This window comes from Psammomys obesus, unplaced genomic scaffold, assembly GCF_907164565.1.
Source record: "Psammomys obesus unplaced genomic scaffold, mPsaObe1.curated_primary_1811, whole genome shotgun sequence".
Lineage (NCBI taxonomy): Eukaryota > Metazoa > Chordata > Mammalia > Rodentia > Muridae > Psammomys > Psammomys obesus.
Window position 1 is genome coordinate 2131510 of NW_026596100.1, and position 25458 is coordinate 2156967.

The window sequence follows — 25458 nt, forward strand, 5'->3', positions numbered from 1 at the left end:
AATGGCAGAGAAACACTTAAAGAAATGCTCAATGTCATTAGCCATCAGGGAAATGCAAATCAAAAGGACCCTGAGATTTCACCTTATACCCATCAGAATGGCCAAGATGAAAAACTCAAGTGGCAACACATGCTGGAGAGGCTGTGGAGAAAGGGGAACCCTCCTCCACTGCTGGTGGGAATGTAAACTTGTACAACCTCTCTGGAAATCAATCTGGCCCTTCCTCAAGATCCAGCCATACCACTCCTAGGCATATATCCAAAAGAGGCTCAAGTACACAATAAGGACATTTGCTCAACCATGTTTGTAGCAGCTTTATTTGTAATAGCGAGAAGCTGGAAACAACCCAGATGCCCCTCAGTTGATGAATGGATACAGAAATTGTGGTACATCTACACAATGGAATATTACTCAGCAATGAAAAACAAGGAAATCATGAAATTTGCAGGTAATTGGTGGGAACTGGAAAGGATCAACCTGAGTGAGCTGTCCCAGAAGCAGAAATACACACACGGTATATACTCACTCATATAGACATATAACATAGGATAAACCTACTAAAATCTGTATACCTAAAGAAACTAATCAAGAGGGAGGACTCTGACTAAAATGCTCAATCCCCATCCCAAAAGGCAAAAAGGATGGACCTTTGTGCGTCCAGACAAAGAAGAAAAAAACAGGAAACAAGTTAGGAACCTGCCACAGAGGGCTTCTGAAAGGCTCTGTCCTGCAGACTATCAAAGCAGATGCTGAGACTTATGGCCAACTGTTGGGCAGAGTGCATGGAATCTTATGTAATAAGTGAGTAATAGTAAGATCTGGAAAGGACAGGAACCCCACAAGGAGAGCAACAGAACCAGAAAATTTGAACATAGGGGTCTTCCCAGAGACTCATACTCCAACCAAGTACTATGCATGGAGATAACCTAGAACCCCTGCACAGATGTAGCCCATGGCAGTTCAGTGTCCAAGTGGGTTCCATAGTAATGAAAACAGGGACTGCCTCTGACATAATCTGATTGGCCTGCTCTTTGATCACCTTCCCCTGAGGGGGAAGTGGCCTAACCAGGCCACAGAAAATGACAATGCAGCCACTCCTGATGTGATCTGATAGACTAAGATCAGAAGGAAGGAGAGGAAGACCTCCCCTATCAGTGGACTTAGGGAGGGGCATTCATGAAGAAGGGAGAGGGAAGGTAGGATTAGGAGGGGAGGAGGGAGAGGTTTATTGGGGGGAGACAAAGTGAATAAAGCGTAATTAATAAAAGTTAAAAAATAATAGAGGCAAATGGATCTCCGTGAGTTTGAGGCCAGCTTGGTCTAAATAGCAAGTTCTAAGCCAGACAAGCCTACATAGTGAGACCTTGTCTCAAAACAAAAACAAAAACAAACAAAGAAAAAATCTCTCAAAACAAAATAAATTCCCCAAACCAAAAAAAAAACAACAAAAAACCCAAAACCAACTTTATTTTTTTTTTATAGAAATACACTTGACATATTAAATGACTCTGAAACAGAGTAACTTGATATAGTCATGTTAATTTGGAGGATTTACAGGCCCTCCAGCAGTGACTAAGGGTTTCTCCTCTCACATGGTCTCCAGCACTTGTCAGATTTCTTGATGGCTCATGTGAGGTGTGTCATTAACAATGTTGCTGGGTAGTTTTCACATATGTTTTACCACGATCTGCTGCGGTGGGGATATCAAAGCGTGAGGCTCCCGGCCTCAGGTGCGTCTAGACAAAGAGGCACAGAGACAACTGAGGCCCCTGAGAGGCTTTAGACAAGGGGCCGCTGTCCTCTCCAGCTGAAAGGCAGAGAATAGCTGAGGAGCTTTTGAAGAAGGGGATATCTGTCTATATCTATAATTATGTTTAGATATTCAACTTCTGTGCTTTAACCCAAATTACTACAGATTCATAGTTTTGAAAAGATGACGCACTGCTGAGGAAGCTGCAGCACTGAGCGACCTCTGCCCAGGATCCAGATGTAACCACTCTATCCAGATGTTTTCTACTTCTAATTCATTCATGATTCTGTTAGATACCGGTGTATTCTCAAATAGAGGGCCAATTACACTGTTCGGTTTATTGGATTGATATTGTTCAATATGATTTAATTTCCTGCTGATAGACAGGTCTTCACCTCACTTTAATTTTGTAAAGGAAACTATTGTTTTTTGTTTTTTTTTTCTCATCTATGGCAGCTTTAAAATATGTTTTAAAAACACATTTAAAAAAACAACTCCTCTTTGATCCCTTCTGCTTGAATTTGGGCTGGGTGCTCTGTAAAAGGCTGCAATAGAAATAGGGTATATGGCCCTCTGCCTGCTCCCTCTCAGGATGCTTGCCCTTAAAATGCAGCCACCATACTGTGAACAAATACTACAGAGAGCTGCAGCTGAACATTCCCACCTGTAGTCCCTGACAAGATGCAGCCCATAGCAACACCAACTCTACAGCATTTGAACGCTATCCCTCCGGTTTCAAACCTCTCCTTGAAATTTCCAGATATTGTTGGACAGAAAGAAGCCACCTCCAGCCCCAGAAACCATCAGTGACAACCTATGAGCAGCGTTTAGAGACAGCCTCTTCGGGGTTTCGTCTGAAACAGAAAGCTGTTTCACTGCCCTCAGGAAACGTGCTCTGGCTTGGAGAAACACTTCAGGCATCCTTTTCAGAAATCAGCTAAGGCACAGCAACAAAAGGTACTTCTGGGCTCTACTTCTTAAATAACCATGCTGGCCACTAGCTTGTTCACAACTTTCTTGGTTACAAGTATCAGGAAATAAGCAGCTATACAAATAAGAAAAACTGCTTCATGGGCCTGAAGGGCCCAATGAATCTGCCTTTCACAGTCTTCCAAAAAGTGTTTACCCCTTGAGCAGACCAGCAGGAAGTGTGCTTGTGCTTTTTTGGCTCTAACAGGACCTGTGCCATCTCTGAACCAATCACTAAATTTTAGGAAAAGGAGGCTACTTAGCTAGGTCTCTGTCACATGACCTTCCTTGAACAGCACGAATTAAAGATAGAAAAGGCAACTTTGATTAGTTTCTAAATTAAGATTTAGTAACCAAAGAAAATAGATGAGGAGATAGAAATCATCCTTGTAGACAGCCTGAGCACCATGTCCCCTCCCTGCCCTGCCACTGCTTGCCACATTTCCTAGCTTTTCATATATCCTGCCCATGTCATCAATTAACAGTGATCTGCCAGGAACAGAGACCTGTTGTGTGTCATTCCCTTGCTTCATTCCCTGCCTTTATTTCATGCTCCACCATTCACTTAGAGACTGTTCCACAAGGCTTCACCCCAACTTCAGCTAGACTATTACAATAGTAATCGCTAAGTCTTAACCAACACAGTTAGTTGGTTCAGAAAGCTGAGGCTGAATTCCAGTGTAAACAAGAGAACCTGGCCAGTCCCTAAAGGGCACACTAATCCGATTAGACCTGAGGATCTTATTATAAAACCCACCCAACCAGACTTTTCCGTTTCTAAGGTTTTTAACCATAGGGGAAGGTCAGAGACATAGAGTGTGAATTCAGTAATGCTTTTCATTTTAACAAGACAACTTAAGCGCAGCCTGAGAATTCAAATTTTCTTATCATTGCAATACATAAGCTTTGCACCTAAGAATATGCCGTTCATGGCTAAATTTTCATCTGTGATATTAAGCAGTTCAGTTCACCAGAATGGAAACTTGAAGGAAAAGAGTGGTCTGTTATTAAATTTCCAATTATAAAGGAATTTTCATATTATGATTTTAAAAAACCATTTTTTTTCCCCTTCCAAGGCCTGTGTATGTCAGGTCTGTAATGACATTTAACAATGTTTAAAAATATTTTTGGAGTTACTAGGAAGGACATGTTTTGTTACAAAAATGGGGGCTGCCACACAGAGAAATCTTGTCTTGAAAAACAAAAACAAAGCAGAAACAGAGGCAGGGTTTCACACAGCAGCCTCGGCGGACACAGACGGCACTGCCATCTCCCCGCCTCAGCTTCCCAAGGGCTTCCATCACAGAATGTTTGTTTGCAGTCCCAAAATCATGTTTGAAATACTTTCTGTCTTTTGTACTTACATTTTAAGTCCATATTTTCAATCAGTTTTCTGTATAATTCTATAGATATTTCACTAAAAAAAATTTTTTTTTTAAATCTGAGAACACTGTCCCTACCTCTGTATTGCGCAGGACAAATTTAGACTGTTTAAGACTGTAGTTTGGAAAGGCTACCAAAAGAAACATACAGATACGTAGTGATCCCTGATGTGATGTGGCTCATGAAAATAAAAAAGAAAAAGATTCATATCCTTATGTCCACGAAACCAACGGAGATTCCAAAATTTAATGGCAAAAATGTAAATAGTTGACAAATATATTCACAGTCAAGATTTATCATCTCTATCATCATCATCATCCTTTTTACCGAACACGTTGTGTGTTGGTCCTTCCAGGCTGGTATCCACTGGCTGCTCCTGCATGGACTCCGCATGTTGACCCTTCGCAAAGTGGGACACCCGTCTCCCAAACCACGATGCTCTTCAAGTCCTTAGGTGAGCTGATGACTGCTGCGCTGTGATGGAAATCTGGCGCCTCTTTATTGTGTGTGTTGGAGAAGAGAGACGGGAGAGAGAGGGAGAAAGAAGGAGAGAGAGGAGCGTGGATCGTGTGCGCACGCATGCGCGCGCGCGCCATGGCACGCACGTGGAGGCCAGGGGACAGCTTTGTGGAGTGACAGGTACTGAGGCTAACCTCAGGTCTCTGGGTTTGCCCAGCTGAGCCATCTCACCAGCCCAAATCCAGCAACTCCTAACGTGCAGTACGGAGCGACGCCTGAGTCAGAGGGGTCGCGTCTAGCCTCTCCGCAGAGCTGATGTTTTATTTGCTTGATCCAGTGATCCCACAAGTCTGTATTTGCTTAGACAGAGATCTGAAGCATGTGCCCTACTTTAGCCATCAAACATGCCTGGCTCCAGGCAGGAGGGATTGCTTAACAGAGAGGAATGGCCTTTCCTGGCTCTCTCAGAGGCCTGCTTCTTTTCTCCTTCAGTTTTTGGTTAATGTTGAAAGCGGCTTTGTAGGTGCTGCCATCAGCCCTCACATTTATCCTCTTTTCTTCCTTTCCATGAAGGATATCAGCTTGGACCATCCAAAGATACATTTCTCAGCTTTCTTCTGTAGCCAAAAGAAGCCAAATGGGATTCATCACACTAGCTTGCCCAGAAACCCAGTCTCTGGCCTGCAGAGGAGCGGCCATGCTAGCAACTGCATTGGTGTCATTTCAGAGGCAGCTTATCTCATTATTGGCACAGTTTATAAAATCGTAGCTGCCACAAGAACCGGCATGATCGATGTCATTTCATTATCTTAATGACATAACAGTTATCGATTGTATCATCCAATATATTCATTAAGTAAACTGCTCATGTCAAGATTATTGTAATTAGAAATTAATAATGACAATATACCACAAAACAGAAGCAAGACAACAGAGAGCAGAGGTTAGCATGATGATAATAAGAACACAAAGATCTCAAATAGCATCCTGTACTGAAAGGGGGTCTGGGTCACACGCGTGTGGAGACGTGACATTTTCTCAGCAGAGACAAGCAAGATGCCTATAGATACTTCACAAAAGGCAGGAGTGAGACTGGGAAGGGATAGAGGGTGGCTGAAGTATGACACCATGGTGTCTCTGCCAGAGCCACCAGCTGCAGAGTGACTGCCGTGAAAATCTGTGGCGTTTTCGGAACTAATGCTGCAGGTGTCAGCGAAATTTTAACAGAAATCTACTGCCCGCCGAGGACAAAGGCAAGATGGTCACACATCCAGGCCGGTTGGTGCCTTTATGTAAAATCCACCACCTGCTCAGGCTGGCTCTGCTGTTGCCTGTCACTCCTCCCATTTATCCTCCAGACGCAAGGCCACCTGAGCAGACACTCTGGGTCACCACAGTCCTGATGAGAATCCTTGGGAGCAGTATTTTTCGAATTCAGTCCCCAAAGATTGGAACTCTTTCACACTGGACTACATTAGAATGTCTGTATAACGAACTAATCCTGTTTTACCTAGACTTTTATTCTGGACTCGGAACGATGCCTCGAGGGCTTGGCAGTCCCACGGACAGGCTCCTTCCTTCCTGGAGCCTCAGAAGGAGGCTTCCTTTTGGGAAAAGGAAAGTCTCCAGCACTGGAGACAGGAGTTTTCCTCTCCTAGGGGCCTCAGGTTTCTACCCCACATTTATGAATTATGTAAACAATGTCCGGCTGTTCGTGCCTGAATCCAGGCTGCATATTCTCCTGGAAAACCCCTGAAAAAACACAGGAAAAATCACAGGAATGTAGCTTAAAGCAGTCACACAGGACCAAGCAAAACTACCTCAATTTCATTAAGCACAGTGGGTGGACTGTCTCTGACCCATGCATCTTGAGGAACATGTTATTTCCACCACAGGCTAGGCTTGAGTTGAACAGAAAGAGTAATGACAGTTGGCCTTTGGATGAGGGTTAGAAGATACCTGAAGAGGAAGACACAGATGGAAAATGTTTAACATATTTTTCCAGAAATTTCAGAACTGCACACAGTTAGCTGCTAAATAGAATGAGTAGTCAAAGAGAAAAGTGGTTTAGAAAAAAAATCTTAACAGATGCCTATCTGGGTCAAGGACTTTCCAAGTGTTGCCTCATCTAGTTTTCCCTACTGCTCTTGAGGTACTGTCCTCTTCGGGGGAAAGCGAAGTTTAGAAGGGTGAAGTAATGTGACTAAATCCGTGTGTGGATGTAATCCAACCTGCCTCCTCCCACAACCTGAGCATAATGGGCCAATTAGACATTAAGGGAGAAAAGCCCTGGACTGAAAGTCATAGAGTAAAGAGCATTTAGCCAATAGATGAGCAAGCTTCTTCCATGTTAGGATATGAGTTACTATGGTCTAAATATTTGTGTCTCCTCAGACTTCATCTGTAATCCCAGCACTAGGCAGGATTGTGAGTTTGAGGCCAATGTGGACTATGTGATTCAAACAATGGGATAACCTAATTGCAAAGCAAAGTTATAGTATATAAATTCAGATTTATTGAAGCAGCTGCCATGCAGGGGAGAGAGGAGAGGGGGGAGGAGAGGAAGAAAACAGAGATAAAGAGAAAGAAAAGCAAGCACAGAGAGGAGAGAGAGAAGGGGAGAGGAGGAGGAGAGATTCAGAAAGAGATAGGAGAGAGACAGAAGGGAACAGAAATGTCTGGCTTTTATAGTGAAGGGTTTCTGGGAGAGGGGAAGCCCTGCCCCCCGGGCTAGGGAATTCAGGGTAGAGGGTAGGGTATGCCAGCCAAGCCCTGCAGCAGGTAAGGGCCAGGGACGCCTGAAGCCAAACACTGAATAGCATGTCTCAAACAGCAATGAAACAGAAGTCATACGTGGAAACTCAGTCTCAAAAGCATTCAGAGCTGAGACCTTTGAAGAGCGAGGATGTCAGGAGAGTAGAGTCTTCGTGAGTGGTTAGTACAGTACCTTACAAGAGGCCCAAGGAAGGCTAGTTTGTTGGTTTTTGGTTTTTGTTTTTAAAGAATGCAAGTGCACAAGTGAAAGAAGACACCTAGAAAACTGGGAAGGGATCCTCACCAGATGGACATTTCCAGCCTACTCTAGCTGGCTGAGGGAGGTACTTAGGCAAAGAGTTTCATATGCTTGCAGTAGGTGTATTGGCGTGTTGAGTGATGAGGGATTTTATGGGTAGGGACCAGCGGCCTTGCTCAGGGACTTCCCCATCTCCAGACCTGTGAGAAGCAATTCCTGGTGGTATCACCCACTTAAGTTAAAGCACTTTGTTACAGCAGACACATGGACTAAGATAGAAGGAAGGCAGGACTGGAAAGCAGAAGCCCGAAGATGGCTTGCCTGTTGAGAAACGCTTTCCAGGTCAGGGGGCGCCGGCTTCCCGCTTTTGTCAGAAAGGTTCTCTGAAGAGCTTAATGCTGGATGTCTCCAGTACGGGCCAGTATGCTTTCCTCATTTGCATTTGCTTCCTGTGTCATTGAGAGTCAAACTGTGTAAGCTGGTTTGTAAAGCATAAAAAAAACTATACAAAAAACATAGACATGCCCTGAGTTTCTGTAGAAAAGGCATCTGGGTATCAGCATTTCCAGCCGTGCCTCGGAGGCAAGAAGTGCACACACCTCAGAAAGCTGACTTTATGTTCCATCCATCCACAGCACCTTGCCGCAGAAACTTCAGTCCAATGAGGGTTACGCTGCAAACCTGAATCCCGTCACGCCTGTGGGTCTGTAAAGGAGTCCGCTTTAAAGCTGCTGCAGATCTCAAGCTGGCATCTCCCGAGGTTTCTCAGATACAGTTGACTCCAATTTGGCCCAGTGTGTTTGTGTTGTGCCCCCGGGCAGCGCTGCAGCGTGGCAATGGTGTCTAATTAACCACCCGCTAAACGCAGGATGTCAGCAAGGCAAATCACCGAGCAGAGAGGGAGGCTGCTGTTATCTCCACCCAGGATGGAGCTGGCTGGTTTTTAGGTTTTTGAGGCAACCCCTCTGAAATTTGGCATCACATTAGTGCTCTTTGTACTTCAATGGTGGGCTTTGTAGGTCTTTGACGGGGTTGTATTTGAAACCTGAACAAAGTGAAAGGCGTCAGGATTATTTTCTGAATATCAATTTGAAGACAGGGTGTAAGATTTCAAAACCAAATTTGAATCCGTGCAGTTAATGCTGTCTTCATACTCCAGGTGACAACGCCAGTAGGGTATTTTCTTCAGTGATGTGGAAGCCAGGCACTGCAGGTTTTGGCTTATATACAAGTCAGAACACATGAGTAGAAAGCAGAAATGCTCAAACACCCTGTGGCTTTAAATGCCAAAGCTTTACTTTGTACTCATCTCCATGCATGTTAGGACAGCTGGGACCTAGTCTGTGGGAGGCTTCATCGCTGTATTGCCGACTGGGTCTCCATTATTGCTTCAAACTACCAAGAGCCTGGGCATTCAGAGCAATGCAGGTTTATGGCATCACAGGTTCTGTGGCTCAGCTCGGTGGTCTCACTGTCTGTTGGGAGGTTGCTACTGAAGTTTTAGAGCTGGGGGTGTCAACTGAGGGGCCCTCTTCCAATCTGGTGGCTGTGGGTAGCTTTCAGTTCCATGTCTGCAGAGAAGGTGAGAACAAGCAGATTTTTGCAATCTTATATAACGGGTAGCATCGCATCGGTTAGATATATTCTAGTTTGTAGCAAGTCATGGACCAGGCCACACTCAAGGGGAGGGGATTGGATGGGATACAAATTCTAGGAATCATAGGACATTAGGGGCTATTTGAGAGTTCATCTACCACCACCAAGGCAGAGAAAAGTGACTGTCAGGAGTCATACATGGGTCTGCAAGACGTCACTTTCGTTTATATTTAATTGGCCATGCCAGCTCACATGATCACATGCCAAATGTAATTCTGTGTGTATGTGCGCACATGTATGTGTGTAGAACATACCTGGAAGAGGGAAAACCAGAACTTTTGTCCACAGCCTCCATGACAGCTGTATCTTGTCTATGAAATAAAATTACTTCGCTCTCTGTAGGGAAACAAAGCAATTACAAACAGATCTGCTCATAGAACAAGAGTTTAGAACTTAACCAAGTCAGCTGTTGTTCTCTGCCTTTCTCTTGGCTGGGCTCCTTCAACGCAGATCCAGAAATAGGAAAAGGGTTTTTATGAACGGTGTCAGGGACATGATCCCAGGGGAGAGCAGACCCAGCGGGGGGAGGGGGGAGCAGAAAACTAAACAGAGATGCAGGATGACAGTGGTGACTGAAGATCCCTGGGGGCACAGCTGAAGTTCGGCCACCTGTGGCACAGAAGGATGGTCTGTTTTCATCAGCTCCCACCAGGCAGAGGGCTGTCTGCGTTAATTGGACATTTCCAGCCTACTCTCTAGCCGGCTGAGGGAGGTACTTAGGCAAAGAGTTTCATATGCTTGCAGTAAGTGTATTGGCGTGTTGAGTGATGAGGGATTTTATGGGCAGGGACCAGGGGCATCCGCTGCAATCACTGGACCTGTCTTATATTAGATCGAAACTGGATTTTTTGGCACTGAGCTTTTCTTCTGCAATTGTTACAGGGATCCCAGCCGAGAATATCACTCAGATACAGTTGACAGCCAATCAGAAGTCTTTATTCCAGCTAGCTGGGACTACACTTGGGTGTTCAGGCCCAAGTGTAGCCCTGAGTGTTTAGGGGAAGGGGTTATTAAAGGCAAAAACCACATCCTGGTACCTCGCTACGCAGCTGCTGGGGGAGGTTTTGCCAAAGGAAGCAGTTTAACAAACAGAAGCTAAGATAATCGGTTAGCGGGAGGGGAAGATGTGCAAAATCAGGCAGTTTAACAAAAACCAACATCAGTTAGCTAGGGCATCTTGATCTTGGTTTCCTAGAATAGAGCTGGATTATCTTCCATGGGGCTTGTCATCAGGGAGAACAAATGATAGCTCAAGCCTAAGAAGAACAGGGAGCAGCATGGAAGGAATGTCTTCCCGTCACACAGCCGTGCACTAAATAGCAGTGTATTGCTCAATAAGGTAAGTCCCATGTGACAGTAACTCCACCAGCTGACACGGGGCTAAGAAGTGTCTGTGGCTAATGAGGTATAATTGTTAAAATATTGTAACACAACACATTACTGTATTACTAACACACACACACACACACACACACACACACACACACTCTCTCTCTCTACAGTCTCCATGATACCTTAAAGATATGTATAGTCTTTAGGATTATCATCACTGCTTTTCACACACACACACACACACAAATAATATTAATAAACAAACAGTATTGATACTTTAATAATAATAATAATAATAATAATAATAATAATAATAATAATAATAATAATAAAATCTACTCCCAGAGTGCTCTTTGATGTCTGCTGGCTTGCTGAAATTTCATCACCCATAGGACCGGTACTTTGGGATCTCGCTTCATCTCCATATGTTATTCTTTGTGTGCAGCTCTGTGTTCGCATCTCTCCTTGTTGTGGTACTAGCTGTATTGTATTGAATGACTCCATCTTAATTACTTGTACCTGCAATGACCCTGATTAAAACAGGGGCGTGTCCTGAGAGGTACTGGGGTTAAAAACTTCAACATATGAATTTTGAGTAAATGAAGCTCAGTGAGTAATACCGTGGGATTCAATAACGATCTCTGCGTTGGTGCAAAGTCAAACCTGCCACCTAAATCCTAAAAACATGACATGCGTGTCTTTCTTTGTAAGTTTGTAGATGGCCCCCTCCTTTCTGTTTTAACTAATTTGAAGGAATAGTTTGTTCCCCCTGGTTGTTGTTGGTGGTGATGTGTGTGTGCCTGTGTGTGTCCACAGCAGGATCCTCAAAGACCAGTAGAGTAGAAACACATATGTGAGGTAGTGAAAGTCCTATGTTCCTTTCATACCTGTTGGGTTCCTGAGCGCCATACACCCCTAAGAGCTTTTATCGTGGGCCTTCACCATAAAACTCCAGGTGTTCATGTTCATAAGCCCTGTGAGTGATACGGGTGTAGCTGTTACTCTCAGGCCAATGCTTGGGAGCCTCCAGGGTAGAGGCCTAGTTCCCACAGTCTTTGCTTCCTGCTTGTCAAACCTGCTGTCATTTTCACACCTTTCTGTCCCTTTGTCTGGGGTAACATGGAATGTTGTTTCTTAAAATTTCAAAGCTTCAGCGTGGGAGAGGTGGCCCTGACGCTTGCCTGCTGTGTTATGACATGAGAGGAAGAGATGTCTTCCTGTTGCCCCTTGCTACCTACAGCAGGCAGGAGAGCTGGTCCTGGGGTCATAGGAGCCTTCGAGCTGGCCCTGCCCCTCACCTGTTGCAGCACTCAGGAGAGCAGGCCCTGCACCTCCCCTGGGCAGAAGGGTAGAGCTGGCCCTGGCTGCAGGGTTTTGGATGAGTTATCCTGAGAGCAGGACAGTGGGCCCAGCTCCTCGCCTGCTGCAGCACTCGGGAGAATGGGCCCTGTACCTTGTCTGGGTAGAACAGTAGACCTGGGCCTGATGGTGTGAATGTGATGAGCCAGGCAGGAGACCGTGAGGGCAGGAGAGTTGTGTCTGTCCCATGCTGGCTGAGCCATTAGATGGGCCAGCTGAGGCAGGGCAGGAGAGCTTCTCTTGGTGGTGTGGGTGGAGGATTGCTGGCAGGCTGACCAGCTCAGGTACCGCTCAGGCCCAGACCCAGAGCTTTGAATTGGCCCACATCATCTACCCCATCAATGGGCTGCTGGAGTGCAGGAAGGGGCTGGTCCTGCACATCCAAGGCTGTGGGATCTCCATGACACAGGACAGAGGCGTCCTGGTGAGGTGCCAGGGTTGATGGTGTAGCAGAAGCCAGAGGCCTCATGCTAGACTCACCGCAATGAACATTTGCAAAGGGGTGTGGACAAAAGGGTGTACTGTGGGGACACACTGTGACACACTGCAACTTCCACAATGAGATTTATGCTTTCCCCTGTGGGGGAGAGGTTGCAAAGGGGGAGGGGCAAGTGGGGGGGAGATGAGTGGGATTGGGGTGCATGATTCGAGATTCACAAAGAACCAATAGCGAGGGTTTTTTCTTTCTGTTGTTGGTGTTGTAATTCCAAAGCTCCATTTTGGCAGTGCTCCATTTATGAGTATGTTTGGGGAATACTGACTTAATCATGATGAAATTAATTGACTCAATTTACAGTGGGACTGCTCAAAAAATTAATAGGATAGTATGCATCAGAAATTACGCTGGGAGGTTACAAATAGCATCTTCTAATCTTACTGCATGTAGACACTTTTTTTCCTTTCCCAATAGCACCTTGAGGGCCACTCCTGTGAAAAACATGCTTTGGAAAATGAAACCTGGAGTCATTTCAGGAAGCCTGCCTTCCAGCAATAGCACATTCTTCGAAGAATCTCTTTGAATCTCATCTTCCTCATTTAGGAAATGTTTCTTCCAAAATATTTTTATAACTTCTAAAAGTGATTTACCTATTTCAGATTCATGTATGGCATGGTGTTATCTAATATCAAATCTCTTTTACTCTGATTTTAAAGGTAAAAGTTGATTTTTATTTCAGTGTCTTCATGTCAAGGAGAACTATTCAGTGAATGTCTAGAGAAAGTAGTGAAGATACTGAGCTGAAATAAAAATTATTTAATCAAAAGATAAATAAAACCACTTAATTATTTACATGAATTACATCATTTTTCATATGCCAGAGATTATCTCCAGCTAGTCTAAGATGTCTTCATGTGGCAGGAATGAAGCTGAACAGGTGGTAATGTGATTGCATATTAAGATAGTTTATTACAAATTACTTCTCTTTATCTTTTCTTATTAAAAGTCACTGCATTAAATGGTTTATTCAAAATATATGCATAGCTAGGTTATACCATCTGCAGATTTTATTTCAGGATGGTCAGAAGAGTTTGAGCCTCTACCACCGGAAGAAATTAGTACATTAGATTATACCATGACACACAGAGAGGAGGCAGTAGAAAAAGAAAATGAAATTTGGTGGAAAAGTCGAGAAAGTTAGAAGGAAAAAAACCCAAACATATTGTAACCTGTGTTGCTTCCTGTCTTACCTCTCTGAATCCCTCACAGAAATGGAAACGTTGGATTTTGACTGCTTTGAGATTTTTTTTTCTTTCCTTAAGCTATTGAAAACGAATTACATCATTGGATGCTGAATTTATTTGTTTGTGTTAATCAAAGCTGTGTTTCAGGAGTCCTGGCAGATCATAAATAGAAAAGGCAATTCAAGCCCTGCGGCTGCTTGGTCTTTGTTAATACCCACATTTCCATCAGCATGAGTAATGATAATGTTGATGAGGCTTTTAAAACAACCGACTTCTCTGATTGAATACATCGTCTTGCTAAGTAAAGGACAGACTTAGATCCGGAAGATATTCAAACACCACCATGGCAGTCCACATTCTAGGCTATTAAGCAATTTGTCTGGCAGTTAGCAACCTATGTGTCTCCTTTGAACCACCAGTTTCATAGTACATAGTCCTTGGGTAAAATCGATGATGTAGACGCCATCAGGCTGTTGTAGGGAAATGCGGCAAAGATGAATGCTAGTAACAAAGAGATGACAAGGACAGGGGCATGCCTGAGTGCTCTACCAATTGCCATGCAATAAATCCTCCTCAAAAGTGGCGTAGAAGAGCAGCCAGTTTAACTGTATCTGATGATAAGGGGGTCAGGGACTTAAGAAGGGTGCAGATAGGCCATTCTGCTGCTTCAGTGGGGGTCATTCAGGGCTGTCCAGCGGGGGGATGAGCAGGGTTGGGAAGTTCATGGTGATTTCATGTAGATGTCCCATTTCTTGTCAGGCTCAGACAAGCGCCTTACTCCTCCATTACTGTTTTTTGCAGAGTAATTGGGCTGGAAATACTGTGGGTCAAGCATCTGCTGAGGTGTAAAGTCAAAGCAGCTGTTTTCGTGCTCAGAAAGGAGTGATGCATTCTCTGTTGCATTCTATTGGTTAACACCACAACAGGCTCAGAATAAACAAAATCGGGTATCTCCTTTCAGTGAGGAGGGATATGAGGAATCTGTGGCTCTCTTTACCTGGCTGCACCAACTTTGAAGTAGAAAAAGAAGATAAGAAGCTTGATGGAAAAAAAAAAAAAGAAGAAGCTTGATGGAGAAACACTGGACGTTTCAAAAATTCAAAGCATTGTGCCCATGGAGGCAAGAGATGGAGGGGAAGGGATCTACTGTAAGATAAATACAAAATTGAAAGGGCCTGGCTTCTGTGGTGTGAAGAAGCCAAACAATTTATAGGACATGGCACAACCATGCTAGTTAGTGCAAAGAATTATAGTAGGCTACTATTTTTGAAGATCATCTGATGCATATCTTATTTCTGAAAGATTACTTCTACAAAAACTCTTCTCAGAGTGAAGAGTAGAATACATGTTCCCATCCAGATTTCAACACTGAATTTCTGAAGTCCTTTTCATCCAAAAGTGAGAGTCACTTTATTTAGAGCAAGCAACATTCGCGGTTTTCATTGACCCCAAGTCTAAAGAATCTAAGAAGGGAAGTTACAAAGCAAAGCCCAGAACAGAAAGAGTAAAGCTGTGAGTGCTTTGTGGGGAGCCGGGAGATGTTACCCCATTGCACAGCCACGCACTTTCTGCAGATGGATACTGCAGGGATGTGAGGTGTCTGGGTAGGGACACAGTCAGGACAACAACATTGCCGCACAGGCTCTCAACACTAGCCCTGCAGGAGCTGGAGCTGGGATAAAACGGATTCTTTTCCCCGGGTGCTAGGAGGCCTTTTATGTCTGGCAGGAAACTAATAGATTTCCTCCATCTGAACATTTGTGTTCTCCTTCCAAAACAAAAGAGAAAGAGAGGTCAATTTTATGGCTTTTAGATGGAGATGGAAAGGGTCCTCGATTCTCAATTTTCCGTTATAAATGAACTGTCTAGAAGTCAGATACCCGAAGGGTCTCTAAGACTCAGGCTTCTCATATGTAAATTACTTCACCTATTACAACTAATTTATGTGGCTTATACCATATTGGGGGTCCAAGCCCAGGCTTCCTGAGTGCTAAGCAAGTACATAACAAACTGGGCTACTTCACCAACCCTTGTATGTAAATTCTTAGGAGCTAACCCAGTGTTCATCTCAGGACACTTAATGTTGAGGAAGAGAAGAGAAGGTTTCTCTTCTTTTGGATCAGAACAGTTAGTCCCAGCATTAGGTGGAACCACTCTAAAGGTGGCAGACCTAATCTTTATGGTACACGAAGATGTTCCAGCAGAGTGGTGGCCAGTATCCTCTCCATGTCTGATGTTTACAAGGCTAGATCTCAGGAGGCTAGGGCCTTCTTGCAGAAGTGTTTAAAAATTCACAGCAGATACATTGTACCATCATGATGTAATGTTTTCCTATAGTCTTGGTTGCAAGAAAAAGATTACTCTTGGAGTGGAGGGATTGATGCTAGCATAAATATGGTACCCAGATTGCTTTTTAAATATTTTTGTCTCCCTAAATTCATGTGACTATACTTGAGGGTGTGACAAAGACTCCAGTTGCACACTAACCCCTTCTTTTGAATAGCTTTGGGGATAGTCTCTGGATTTTCATGGTAGAACTATGTCTATTCCCCAATTTGAGTCTATCCCCTAAATGGCATTAGGGTTACCGTAGCAGAAGGAGGCTATCAGAGTAACCTTAAACAGGTCTCTGCTGAGTCCTATTAGGGAGAACTAATTTTTCCTGGTCAAAATATAAGTTAATCCAGTTGGGCCTGTCAGTCATCTGGCCAAGGCAGAAGACTTTAGAAAAATTGGTTAACCTAAAGTCATGCTAAAGAGATGGGAGGAATAATTATCACTTTAATGAGATAATATGCTTTTCTCTCCCAGAAATGCTGTTCTCTTTGTAGTTGCTGCTAAGTTATCATAAGGTTCTTTTTGTTTTTTCTTTCTCATTTTTGTCTCTTTTGGGCCAGAACCTATACATGATTTCTACTTTGGGCTTTTTCATTTGTTCTCTGAAGCTTCCATCTGGCTACTTGTAAAAAAAACAAAACAAAACAAAAAACACACACACCTCATCCTCCTCCTCTCTTTCTTCATCTTCATCTTCAGAGTAGCTGCCAAGGTGTACAGCTTGCCTGTCCTGTGTTTTTTTCTTTTCTCTAATAAAATTGTCTTGTGCTTCCTTCAGAGTCAGTTCTTAAATTCTTTTATCTAGACTAAGAACCCTGACAGAGACCCTCACTTTCCCAGTGACACCCCAGATGTAGCTCCCCCAAATTTCCAATAACATTAGCAAAACTAAGTCTAGAAAGGCAGATACTGAAATATTGATACTAATTGCATTAGCAACCTTACCCATTTTGTTTTGTTTTGTTAAGCAAGGAAGACAAGAGCCTATAGAAAGACAAGAAAGATAGCTTTTAGAAAGCTTTTAGAGTTGTCACTTATCTGAAAACCTCACAAAGTTCAAGGGTAAACTTAACATGGTGGATTTTTGTTCAACCTATTCTGTAGAGCTGTAAGATGAAACTTACTTTGGGTAGCAGGGAAAGGAGGGAGGAGGACAAGAAATGATATTAGGGAAGGGGTAGATATGATCAAAGTACATTATATGCATATATGAAACTGTTACAGAGAACCCTTACTTTTGTTCAGTTATTACATGTTAATAAAAAAAAAAAAGAGTGAGACCTCTTCTCCTTGTGCCAGTGTTGTCATAGTGAATGGTATAGAAAGGCGAGAGGGATGTGGTAAGGCAGAGAAAGACCTAAACATAATATGAGGATCTTCTAGAAACTTAAGTTTCCTTCGTAGGTTACTCAGAGTGTTGCAACAGCCAGAAAACTAACCAAAGTCACAGTTTAGGTGAGGAGGGTATAGATGACATTAACTTTGCCACTAAGACTCAAAAAAGGTCTACAAATATCAGCATCATATTTCTGCTCAAGCCCAAACCAGATACATTACAGCTGAGGAATAAGAAGGCAGCACCTAAGCAGTCAAGAGGGCTGGAGAGATGGCTTATGGGTGATGTGATTGTTGTACACACATCAAGACCTCAGTTTGGAACCTCAGCACCCACATAAAAGCTAGGAATAGCCACAGACTCCTATAACCCCAGCACTAAAAGGCAGGAATAATATGAACTCTGTACTTTCTGGGAAAACAGTGAGATCTAGGTTCAGGAAGACCCTGTCTCAGATGAAGCCAAGGGTGATAGAGCAGGACGCCTGGCACCTACCTGCCTCTGATCTCTGTACTAATATGCGTGAGCGCACACGCACGCGCACACACACACAATTTTTTTTAAAGAAAAGAATCAGTGAAGCAAGACACCAACGGAAGCCATCTTGCTACCCAGAAGGCTGCCTCTGGCTATGATGATTCCTAAGTTTCTCTGCACCTCAGTGCAGAAAGCACGAGGGACTTGAACTTGTGTGCCTATACATCCTGAACCTAACTAAGAGATCAAGCCTTAAAATGCATGTGAACAAACTATTTCTAATCTGAAAATTTAAGGTTAATTTTCTCACCATCTAAAGAAATAGCAAAAGGAATGGAGTGGGGTCGGGACTAGTTGGGTTTGAACATGGCTGTTTGTCACAAGCTACATTCAGAACTCCTGATTAGGATATGCATTCAAAACCCGTGTTCAATGGATGACCTTGTTATTATGGTGCAAAAGTTTCTTAAAGCAACTTCTTCAGAATGGTTGTGCATTCCTGATGCTGCAATATTCCTCGGTACCTACTTACCACTGGGAGATTTGTAGGGAATTCTCAGGAGGAAGGAGAAGGGAACGAGATGAGAAGATAATAATTATAAATATTTAAAACAGTTAATATTACTGACTATGCTGCCCCCTGGGAAACACTGAAATAAGAGTTGCTTATTATCTTCAATTTTCATAGCAAGTTCTGAGAGGTGAGTATTTCTATTTCCAGTCTTACATGTTATAAAACAAGTAGTAAGACAGACTTTTAAAAACTTATTTTACTTTATGTGTATGTGGGGGTGGTGTATGGATGTGTTCCACATGCATGCAGGATCCTGCTAAGGTCAGAAGGAGGGCCAGGTTACCTGGAACTGAAGTTACAAATGGTTATGAGGCATCACGTGGGTGCTGAGAACCAAATATGGGTCCTCTGACAGAACAGTCTGAACTCATACCTGATGAGCTATCTCTCTAGCATCCCTTGAGTAAGGTATGTTGCAAAACTTCCCAGGTTCTCAATGCTCATAGCGGTCAGGGCTCTAAACCCAGTCCAGGGAATAGTATGAAGCAGGGATCTTTTCTCTATGCTGTGTGGTCTTGGTAGATGTCCTGCCTACATAGGCCTACTTTGAACAAACTGTGGCCAGTTTCACAAATCCCTTCACTATGGGAGTGAAGGGAAGTGGTTAGTGACAAGGAGTGGGGTTTCACTCCTCGTCCCTAGGTATTTTATCTCCTACTCGTGCCAGAAAGGCAGTGGTTAAGCGTCCGTAGGCTTAGCCCTGGGTACTAACCTGCAAAATCTAGGCCTCTAAGTAGGCAGAGTAAGACCTCACAAAGTTTGTGGTAACAGCAAGAGTCAGTTCTGCAAAGACGTAGTCACTCTTCCTACTCTAATAAACGTGGTCTTTGTGACATTCCTAACCAACTGCAGATGCATCTGGCGGTTTTCCATTGCACTCTTTGAGATACTCCCGCTCAACTTCCTAACAAGTGATGTCATCACTAAGGGCCTCCAGGGAGCAGAGGAAATTCATGTGTCTTAAATCTCTGTCCAGGTTACAATGGTGTATCTAAGTCACATTACAGTATTTGAAAATAATGTGACTCGCTATTTTCTTTGGATCACTGAAGTACAGCATTCTAAAGCATTTTAAAAGTCCAAATGTATATTTCTGGTTTATTTCCCAGACTCGAACTCATTCTGTCCAGAGTTTTATGAGCTCTTTCAGGAAGATAAGGCCTGATTTCCTTCTACTCGGATGAAGAAAAATAACGACTGAAGATCCCCTGCAGCTTCTATTCCCTATGGCAAGCTTCCTGGTTGTCCATCCTCCTAAGGATTGAGAGGGAGAGTAAATAGAGGAACTTGGGTGGAAAGGGGAGAATGACAGGGCAGGATGGGAAACTTGCTTCACCAGTCAACTCAAAACAGAGTGGGAGAAATGAATTTTCCAAATAGTTTTTAGCTTTTCACTAGTAATACAAATATAAAGAATGTGTTGTTGGTATGTCTTTTTTTAATAATTTATTTTCATTTCTTTATGGCCCGGTGTTTTGCCTACATGTATATCTATGTGAGTGTATCTTGGAGTTACAGACAGTTGTGAGCTGCCATGTGGGTGCTGAGAATCGAACCTGGGGCCTTTAAGGAAGAACAATCAGTGCTCTTAACTGCTGAGCCATCCCTCCAGCCCCCTGTTGGCATGTCTTACGAATTAGTTTAAGTCATTATTTTCAGACACTCTTGATTGGAATAATGTGGTCTAACGATGTACATTTACAGTGAGAAAATCTTTTGTGCTGTCCACCAGATCCTCAATCGTGATCCTGTGAGAAAAAGAGGTTGGACCCCAGGAGACATGATCAGGAGGGAAGTGACATCATGGCAGGACAAGCCATGATTGTTTAAGAGAAGAGTTCAGCACAGCTGACCTTGATCGGAACTGAATGAAGCATACGGAGCTTGACAGCAAGTAGACCGAGGAAGGCTGGGTTAGGCTGGAGGATGCTCTAGCCAAGTGTTACAATAGGACACATGGGATGAGCTCAGGGAACTAAGTCTAGTCCCCCAACGAATGGAGTGAGAAAATCCAGACAGTGTTTGATGCAGGATTTAAACACCAGAAGTAAAACATTAACTATTCTCCATTGTTGGGTTTCCAAGGTGTTTTTAAGGTCACTCTGAACAATGGGAAAATTTTAATATAAAATTTAATTAGTTAAAATTATTTTAATAATATATTTGTGTGTTTATGTTGGATGTGTGTGCATAACACGTGGTATGTAGGAGGGGAGAGGACAATTTATGGGAGTCCACTTTCTCAGTACATTCTGTGGATTGTAGGGATTGACTTACAGCAGTAGCCTGGCAGCAAATGCTTTAATCCGTGGAGCCATCTGGCATAGTTTTTATTCTGGAGCCCACACTCCACTTCCACTCAGACTACCATGGCAAGCTAGAGTACGAAGAGCTATAACAATCCACCCAGAAGATCGCTTTCTAGCAGTTTGTTTGGCCAGCTCTCGAAGCTGTGGTTGGGGTCAGTCATGAAAGAGAGCCGGGGCGGTGATCAGCCAACGTCTCTTCACGGGAGACTATAAGTCAGGAGTACCTGTACCTGGAGCAGAGCCGTGAGCTATCGGAGCTCTTTCTGTGGCCGGCAGAGAGCAAGCGAGGGTCCCGCGGAGCGGGGCCACCTAACTTCAGATCCGTGATCAGGTCAGCTGCTTTGCAAAGACACGCTGTGATGCTCACAGGGGTCAGACTCCTGGGACTTGGCTCAACACGTTGACAGGCAAAGGGTGTGGGTGCAGCCCACACCCGTCTTCCCACAGAGAATCCGAAAGCACTTTGAAAATGTATTTAGCATCATGAACCACTTCTGGGCTCACTGCTGGTAGCATTTACAGAAGGCACGTGGGGTGGAAGAACCTCACTCTCTAATATCACACTGAGATGAGGGAAAGTAATGATCTAGACAGCCTGTCCCTGAGTGTGACAAAGGTTCGTATGATACTGGATCCTAGGTGCCGGCCCTGTGGAGGCCCTCCTCTCCTCCATCCCTTCTAAGCTGCCACTAAGCCCTTAAACTGCCTCTCCAATCTGTCTAACCTAGTCCCACTGCCACCCGCCCTTCACTCTCACCACAGTCTGGTCTCCCTACCCCATCTCCAGGGCTTCCGCCATCCCTTTCCTGCTTTCTCACAACAATACCCAGAGATCATCTGTTGCTCTTGCAGAGCACTCACAGGATGGCTCACAACACCCATAACTCCAGTTCCACGGAACCTGCATCCTCTCCCGTCCTTCCTGGGCACCGGGCATGTGCATGGGACAGACACACATCCTGCAGGCAAAACAGTCATACACATAAAATAGATAAACCCAATACATTCTTTTAATTTTAAAATGAAAAAAAAAAAAAAAAAAAAAAAAAGCTCTGATAGCGGGTGTCTTTGTTACTTTTTCTGTTGCTGCACTAAAACCCCATGACCAAGGCAATGTACAAGGGACAGCATTTAATTTCAGCTCATAAATTTCAGAGGATTAGAGTCCATGACCCTCATGGCAGGGAGCACAACAGCAGGCAGGCATGGTGCTGGGGCCGTAGCTGAGGGCTCACGTCTTGATCTACAAGCACAAGGCAGAGAGCTAGTTAGGAATGGTATGGGCTTTTGAAATCTCAAAGCCTGCCCCCCTCAGTAACACACCTTCTCCAACACGCCCACAGCTTCTAATTCTCCCCAAATGGTTCTACTGGTGAAGAAGCAAGGATTCAAAGACATGAGCCTATTGGGTCCATTCTCATTCAAGCCAGCACACTAGGGGTTGAACCTAGGGCCTTACCCATATCAGTCAAGCACTCTACCGTTAATTTAAACCTTTAACCTTCTTGTTGATGGCTTGTTATGTTGAGATGAGGTTTTGCTAAATTGTCCAGGCTGTCCTTGGATGTATTCTGTGCCTAAACAGGCCTTGGAGTTGAGATCCCCCTGCCTTAGTCTTCTGAATAGCCTGGATTATGGATACCTAGTGTCTCACCCCCCTCTCCCCTCCCCCCCGCGTCTAGTAATAACTGTCACATAGCAGGTACTCAGTAAATATTTACTAACTGCGATGGAGTCAGTGCCTGGAGGATTGACATCCTGGCTCAAGTCCCTGACTTCAAGCTGTTTGTCTTAGATTTCCAACTATTAGGTAGACTGGTGTTCAGCATTACAGTACCTGAATTTCCATTGGTTCAAGCTACCACAAAAGACACTTCGCTATTATAGACACTTTATGTCCTGTGGTGTAGCTATTTCTTCTGAATTGAGAAGCTTAAGAAAGTCAAAAGATTCACAGGGCACTTTTGCAAGGTCGCGTGAGCAGTGAACAATGGCTGGGGACCGAGAGAGTCTTTGGTGGAGGTGTCTGTAAGTTGGGCAGGATGCAGCTATTGTGAGTCACGGATTACCCTCGAGTGGGCTTTTCAGTCACACAGCTGCCCTTGAGTCTCCTGTGTTCCTGTGTAAAAGCCCTTACCCACTTCCCTGAAAGCAATTTGATAAATTCATTGATTCACCAAGGTAGACTTGGGTGGAATTCTTTCTTTAGTCTGTTACTGTGCCCCCTCTGTGGTTAAAAGCATTTATTTGCTGTTTCTAGGAAATTACACAATGCCCTCTGCCTGTGTTCTGTGGTAACAGTGGCTTAGTTCATGTCTGACCCAGAGTATCAGCAACTCTTATTCAGCTTCACCAGCACATGGTAGGGGACAGGATGACGTGGCAAGCTAGACTGCCACAAATTCATTTTCTTTCCTTTTGTGTGTGTGTAAATTCATTGTCTTTCCTTTTGTCTGTGTAAATTCACTGTCATTCCTTTTGCTCGTATGCCTTAGAACCCATGTCGACTCCCTTTAAATCTGGGTATTTCTATGAGTGTTGGAACTGATGGACAGCATGCCAGTATTTGAGTCAAGGATTTCAGAAACTAGTTAGTCCTTCCATTTTCTACCTTGGGAAAGTCATTACATTAGAATACTAAGACACCACAGAAGAAGATCTATTATTATTATTATTATTATTATTATTATTATTATTATTATTGGCACAGTGTGTGGGGAATCCATGAAATCATAAGATAGAGGCCCAGACATGAGCCCACCCAACTAAGACCCCAGACATATGAGTGAACCCCATCTGAACAGGCCCCAACTGAGTACTACTTGAACACTGCTCATTACCAGACCAAATCAGTGGTCCATGAGGCAGAGACCTAGTCAAATTCCTAACCCACAGATTTTTGAACTTAAAGGATTGACTAGAGTTCTAAAATATTGTTGGTTTATCTTTTAAGTAACAATAGTTTAATAGGTATGCAAGATTCTATTTTTCCCCTTCTTTGAAAGAGAAGGTTGTAATGGCTCAACAAGATAACACACAGTGAAAGCATTCTCTATATCTAGGAGTAAGGCGGCAGATGGTGGCTTCCCAGTGTAATAACTGATACTTAGATTCTCTGTACATTTAAGCCCCAATAATAGCAAGAATATCCCACCAGGCCCACCTAGGAATGAGAAGTGCTCTAAAATATTCAATTCTACCCAACTTTCCATCCTTTGGTAAGTCTACACAGACAGTCTATGAGGTAGAGAGAACACGCTGTCAGACACAGCGGGGTTCATGGATTCTAAGCTAACTTGAGGATATAGAACATTCTTAGAAGTGTCCCAAAGAGCATGCTAGCATCCTCTACCCAGCTCCCCAATCAATCTGCTAATGGCCAAATGAGAGAAAACTCTCAGCAAACGTTCCTGTAAGTTGCAGAATCCCTTGATGTTGTCAAAATGCGATAGGCTAGAATATAATTCGGTCTGTTTTGATTAATGTTGTGTTCTCAGTGAGGGAAAACAAGTCCTAGGACATAGTGGGCTCTCTCTAAAAATTATTTATAAAATAAATTGTATTGGTGTGTGTGTGTGTGAGAGAGAGAGAGACAGAGACACAGAGAGAGAGAGAGAACAAGAACTCATGGTAGAAGGGTCACTCTCTGGACCTAAATAATAAGTCTGTTTACCAGATATAGTTTAAATATTACACAAAGACATTTCATTTCAATGAAATGTATTAGTGTAAGCCAGCTCTCCCACATCCTTCTCCAATGTTTCATCAGGGAGTCTCCTTGACCCTCCTTATCCATGCCTTCTGTCCAGCACAACAGATCTGGCCAGGTCCCGTATGCAGTGCCCTAGCCACATCAATCTAGGCTTCTGCTAGATCCGTCCCACCTACCCCACCACCCACAGGTCCTTCCACACCACATCCAGTCTTCCACTGAGGCAAATTTATCTCCAAACTCCAGGATTGGACCAAGAGACATATCATGTACCCAGTACAATCTCCTGTCCACATGACTTCATTGTACCCAAACCATTTCCAACTTCTAGAATTACCAAACTGCCAGCACATCCTCTTTTCTAACCCAGTCTGCTGTGTACATGTCAGACAACTCACAAATAGTCCACATACTGAGATATCATTGCAGAAATATAAACAAATAAAATATTAAGTCTTTTCTTCCAAAGCCACCCAGTCCTGTAGGAATATTTACTGATGAAAACTGCATGAAAGCAGCCTGGGATACAGAATTTAAAAGCACGACCATAAACTCCATCAAATAATCCAAGGAGATTAAGGAAGACACAAAGAAACAGCTCATTGAAACCAAGGAGAAAAAAAACTAAAAGAGAATAAATAACTATGGGATGGACAAGAGGACACAAACATAGGGCAGATAGAAAAAAAGAAAATCCAGGACTTGAGAACAGAATTCAACAAGGAGACAGACATATTGAAGAGGAGTCAAGCTGAAATGAAGATGGAATAGAAAAACCCAGTAACTAAGTAAAAAAAACTCAAAAGAAAGCCTTATAAGTAGAATACAAGAAGCAGAAAACAGAATATTAGGGCTCTAAGATAAAGTAGAGGATATTGACCAAATAAGCACAGAATATGAAAAGCAAATAAAAACACAGAGAAGAAACATAAAGAAAATGTGGGACACCATGAAATGAATTATAGACATAGGTAAAGAAGAATCACAAGTCAACGGCATAGGCCAGATCCTCAACAAGATTATAGAAGTAAGCTTTCCCCAAACCAGGGAAAGACACATACACATACATACATACATACATACATACATACATACATACATACATACATACA